Source organism: Triticum dicoccoides, chromosome 3B (genome assembly GCF_002162155.2).
Source record: "Triticum dicoccoides isolate Atlit2015 ecotype Zavitan chromosome 3B, WEW_v2.0, whole genome shotgun sequence".
Taxonomy (NCBI): Eukaryota; Viridiplantae; Streptophyta; class Magnoliopsida; order Poales; family Poaceae; genus Triticum; species Triticum dicoccoides.
In genome coordinates this window covers 583,738,157-583,744,475 of record NC_041385.1, presented here as the reverse complement: position 1 = coordinate 583,744,475, position 6,319 = coordinate 583,738,157, and positions in this window count along the sequence as shown.

The following is a 6,319-nucleotide window of genomic DNA, read 5'->3' as shown; positions in this document are numbered from 1 at the left end:
CATCATTCTCCTAATGATGTGATCCCGTTATAAAATGACAACACATGTCTATGGTTACAAAACCTTAACCATATTTGATCAATAAGCTAGTCTAATAGAGGCTTACTAGGGACACGGTAGTTGTTTATGTGTTAACTCATGTAATTAAGTTTCCGACAATACAATTCTAGCATGAATAATAAACCTTTATCATGAATAAGGAAATATAAAATAACAACTTTATTATTGCCTCTAGGGCATATTTCCTTCAATCCCATGCAACATTCTCGAACTAAGCATATTGAAGTTCGTCATCATTTTATTCATGATCATGTTGCTAAAGTAGACATTAATCTTAAGCATGTTCGTACCGACAAGAAATTGGCAGATATCTTCACCAAACCTCTTGATGAGAAGATATTTTGTCGATTGAGAAGTGAATGGAACATCATTGATGCCTCAAATTTGGAGTAGAGACTCCTTTGGATACATGCAATACATGAACTTATGTGACTAATCCTTGATAATATCTTATGTTAATCATTTATCTGAGATATATTTGCACTCTTGCATGCTATATAACCCTTGTAGGTACTTGGATGATTCTCATTTCACGAGATTGCAAATTACTCACATCTTGAGAAGTCTTGTCATGACCAAGTATCTATGCTTTGGTTGTTGAAATCAAGGAAGCACAAACACATTCAACATATCCTTTGACAATATCTATATGAACACTCTTGTCATTTTGGATACACAAGTGCTATTCCTTGCAAGACTAACCCATGTAGGAAGATGGACTTCAAGTTCCAAAGGATGCTCCCGACACTTGATGGACTACATCAACTTTGAGCATCCACCAGAAGTTCAACTACATGATTAAGATCAACACCACGACTCAAGATATGCATTTCCGTCTTAGAGAAGCTTTGCTCCAAGTCATGAGCCCAAGCAACTCAACAAGATGAGAAAACATCAAAATGCTTAAATGAAAAATGGCAACCCCATTATGAGCTCAACAATGAGTATGACCTATGATCAAGTGCACTCACTTGACTCCTAAGCCAATATACTCTAACATTGGTGACTTTGTCGCTGACCCTCTCTAGATGAAGTTCTCTAGTGTTCTGTTTCGTTTGTTGCATTTCTTCTTGCTATTGTGTTTCCTTTCAAAAAAACTTCATCTAGACCTCTTGCTATTTTCTGTAGTTCTTTGGTCTAATTCATTGCAAATCCTTTCAAATTCCTTGAAAATCTTTGTGAAATCTCAATTGCAAGTGAGCTGAGTTGCCAAAATCTTTATTGAACTTGGTCCACCAATCCAGGCCTATCGGTCAGACCGAAGCACAAGTTCAACTTGTTTAAAGTTCATCGGTTCAACCGAAAAGGACTAAATCGGTCTCTCCAATATGCTCTCTCTGTGACTGCCTCATCTCGTTGTCACCGACTGAAATAAATCGGTGTCACCAATTTCACTGCTGAGCAAAACTTTTTGCCATCTTAAGGTGATTATTTTATTTTAGCTCCACTCAATGATTCTTTCCCTCTACTGCATCTTAAGATGCATTCTTCTTAGTAGTGCCTCTCAAGGACCACACTCACTTGACTCATGCTTCATGAAGTTTACCCTTCTTGTAAGTTGATGTCACAGGGGGAGAGAGAGTGCACATCAAAGCTTACAGAACTCCTCCAAGAAAGGAAGAAGGATGCATTTTCATAAGAGGAGAGAACTTGCATGTCTCCAAGAGGGGAGAGATATGTTATCTATCTTGTTGTTCTGAGCCTACTTTGCTATAATCTATATTTTTTCTAATATTTTTGCTCTAGTTTTATCTCACCCTACCTGCTCCCATTATCCAATTCTAGATTCAAGAGGAGAGGAAGTTTAAGTTTAGGGGAGAAAAATCTTTGGAACTTATTTCAAATCCTTAATTCTTTGGGGACGTGTCTATACCTAAATGAACTCTTTGGTACTCACCCATTGCATGTCGTCCCAATCTTGGTACTCTTATGGATCTTGAAGTCTCTTTCTTGTAATGAGCATGATGATCTCCTACTTCTGCACATATTGTTTGAAAGATGGAATCATGAACATGAAGGTACAATTATCATCATCTCTCGCTCTAATGCATATAGCCAAGATACATGGAGCTCATTGCTTGCTCTGTCATGTTGTGCATTCACATATTACTCAATTATATCATTACATGATTGCACACATATAGGGGGAGCTTATGCAAGTTACATGTTTCTCCAAAGCTTTACTTACTACTCATGCTATCGTTTACTTGAAGCTTTGATGTATGTTGTCATCAATTACCAAAAAGGGGGAGATTGAAAGCACAAGTGCTCCCTCGGTGATTTTGGTAATTAGTGTCAACATATCTTTTGTTGGACTAATAGTTTCATACAGTATATTTCAGAGAAGTTCAACAATGGCGTGGCAAGGACAAGAGGATGTGGAAACCCTTCAAAATGATAAGGACAAGGATTGGCAAAAGCTCAACACTCTTCTTTTTTGTTTAAGTGATCCAAGATCACATTGAGTCCATAGGACAGCCAATACTATTAAAAGGAGATTAGGTGTTACTTAATGATCTTGTTGCTCAAGTGCTTAGTTATATTGCTCCAAAACCCTCAGGAACTTTCTCTATCCAAATATGTCCAAAACCAAAACTCTAACTTGGCCCCACCGATATTTCCTACCCAGAGCCACCGAGTTCATATGGACTTAGCCACTGCCAAAACCCTAACAATTCGGTTTCACCGATACGGATCTTGGTCCCACTGAGATGGCCTTGCCAGCGCTCTGTGACTTGTAGCATTTACTTCGGTCTCACCAAGATGTTGCAACCGGTCTCACCGAGTTGGCTTGACTGACGCTCTGTTGCTTATTGCTTCACTTTGGTCCCACCGAAATGATGCAATCGGTGCCACCGAGTTGAGGTTTGCCCTAAGCCCTAGCACATCGGTCCCACCAAGTTGTTTCTATCGGTCCCATCGAGATTCATAACATTCATATTTTTGTATAGATCGGTGCCACCGAGATGGGTCAAAAGTGTGTAAAGGTTGGATTTTGTGTGGAGGCTATATATCCCCTCGACCCTCCTCTTGCCAAGAAAGAGAGCCATCAGAACATGCCTATGCTTCCACCATTCATTTTCTGAGAGAGAACCACCTACTCATGTGTTGAGATCAAGAGATTCCATTCCTACCATTTGAACCTTGATTTCTAGCCTTCCCCAAGTTGCTTTCCACTCAAATCCTTCTTCCACCATAGCCAAATCTATGAGAGAGAGTTGAGTGTTGGGGAGACTATCATTTGAAGCACAAGAGCAAGGAGTTCATCATCAACACACTGCCTATTACCTTTTGGATAGTGGTGTCCCCTAGATTGGTTAGGTGTCGCTTGGGAGCCTCCGACAAGATGTGGAGTTGAACCAAGAAGTTTGTAAGGGCAACAAGACCGCCTACTTTGTGAAGATGTACCCGAGTGAGGCAAGTCCTTCATGGATGATGGCCACGGTAGGATAGACAAATTTGCTTCTTTATGGACCCTTCGTGGGTGGAGCCCTCCGTGGACTCACGCACCCTTACCCTTCGTGGGTTGAAGTCTCCATCAACGTGGATGTACGATAGCACCTATCGGAACCACGCCAAAAAGCTTCGTTTCTCAATTGATTTTGCACACTCCAATCCCATCCCTTTACTTTCTTGCAAATTGCATGTTTTACCTTTTTTGCTGCCTATGCTCTTGTCATGCTTTCTTGAGATGTATTGAGTGCCCTTTAACAAGTGCTAAACTCAACCTTAACTTAAAGAAATTAAAAACTGCCACTTTTACTTGTGACTTTTCTAATCACCCCCCTCTAGACCCCTCTTCTCGATCCTTTCACTGGTGTCCCTTGCAAGAGAAGCATGTTGTGTCAACAACCAGTGAAGCAAATCTTCACCCTAAAGATTTTGTCATAGTTTTTTAAGAAAAAATCCATTTATATAATAGAATATAAGCATGTCATCTACCTTGCCCCTGGTCCTAAATTATAAATCAAAACCCCCCACACAAGACATTGATCCACCTTTATTGAAAGACAAGAAAGGTGTCTCACAAACTGTTAGGGGGAAGTGCAAGAATGAGGTGCCAGTAGCTAAAGTAAGCTTTAGGATGGCAGCCATTACATGCATCAATTGCAGCCAACAAGGTCATAAATTCACCAACTGTGATTGACTATGAAACCATATTTGCATATGAGAAAAAACAAACACAAGGTCATTGATGGGCATGTTTAATTTTTCTTTACTTTCAAGAATGATGGTCTACTTTAATTGTCTTGTTCATATGTTGCCAAACAGGGCCATATATAGTGATGACATTGGATCAACATTAAGTGCTCCTACATAGAGTAGAATAAGAAAGACTCCTTGCTCCAGTGGCACTGCATCTTCAACACCAATGCATCTCCATTAAGAACAAGGTCGACTGCTCATGCATCTCCATCACTAGGAGCAAGGCCAACTGCTCCTGCATGTGCAACAACAAGGTCTCCTACTACTTGATCAAGGGTTGTTGCCTCCTCCCCTGCACCATCTATGTCTCCTACTACCAGATCAATGGATGTTGCATCTGCATCTGTGACATCAAGTTATCCTCTAACCAGGTCTAGAGCAGTTGCATGTGCACCTGTAAGAGGTACTTCTGCACCTAGCAAGCCTCCTAGAGCACCAAGGGCAAGGACTTTCTCTACCCCTAGAGTAGTTACTAGTGTTTCTAATGCTCAGGGTCCTCAAAAGAAGCAAATGAAGATAACACTAATGATGAGGGATTACCTAACAATTAGTGGTGCCAAGTGGTAATTGTACTATTATTAATACAAATTGTGGTTGGTTTAAGACATTTGTGTGTTTGCTTAAGAGAATGGTGAGGTTTGCTTTAGGAGAAGTATGTGCTTTGCTTTAGGTGAATTATGTGCTTTGCTCTCACAAAGTTTTTAGCCAGACATGTCCTATCATTGGTACTATGTTTTGATCAATATTTTCCTAGGGCATTGAACAAGTATGCTCACCATATGACATATGGTGCGCGCTTCATATGCATTTGGAAGTTGTGATGAGTGTGCACAGACACGGAGTGACCATAATATGGCCTCCATATTTTTGGTCTTATTTGTTTCTATTTTTCATTCACTACATTGTTGTATGTTCAATTTAAGGTACATTTAATCATCATTAAACATGATAAACTTATATTACTGGCCAAAGGTGCCCCATTACATATTTTTTTGCGACTTGAAATGCCATTAAGCGACATTTTCAAAATATGCAATGTCACTATTTGACATTGCTATGTCCTACTACCTACGGCACGTCACCGACAATGTCATCTAGTTGTCGTCCTGCCCGTTCACGTCATACTCGAAGTCTTCGACGTCCTCGTCATCCTTCTCCTCCTCGACCTCCTTGTCGTCCTCCTCCTCCTCGGCATTCTTGTCTTCCGGCAAGAGATCGTCGAAGAAGGTGTCTTGGTCACACTCACAAACGGGAGCCACGGGATTCCGTAACTCCTCCTTGTCGGCGGTTCCGGGGTGGAACTCCCGACGGATGTGCTCCTTGTTGCGAGCTTTGAGGACAGAGAGCCGCAGCACAACATCGACCGGGTCCTCAGGTTCCAACTCAAGCTCTGACTTCGGCTAGGTGGGAGATAATGTCCTTAACGGATACGATGGCACCGGAGGAGCCAAATGAACAGCCGGCCGCCACCATGGGAGCCGGCAGATCCCCGGAGGCCGCCCTCATATGGGAGCTGTCGGGGTGTGGTGTTCCCATCATACTATGCAACGATGTACTCTTCTAGACACATCCGTATCTAGACAAATTCAAGACAAATAATTCGGAACGGAGGGAGTATTGTGTATCCCCACCCAGTTCACGTGATAAAAACCGAGCAGGGTGTGGCTGGCGAGGTGGCCGATTAGCATCTTCCCTTTCTTTTGGGCACAACTTATGCATGTTGTTGGCCTCTCGATTTTTTGGCCGCCAGCGTTGCTTTTGCAAGGCACGTATGCTTGCACGTAGATGATTCCCCCGACACGGCCACTAGCGGTCGAGGCGGGCCAGAGTAGTCTTGAAAATTCACCGACACTAAACCCACTCTGCTCAGCAAGCAGCCAGTCGTTCATGCCATGTAGGCGCCTTATCGTTTCAGTTCGAATTCCATAAATAGGTGCCGTCCATAGGTATGTTCGAATTCCATAAACAAGGCCCTCCGACCTCGAGCCGTCGCGCTCACGGGCAGAGCTGTCTTCTCGGAACCCCGCAAAAGAGAGAGAGAGAGAGAGAGAGA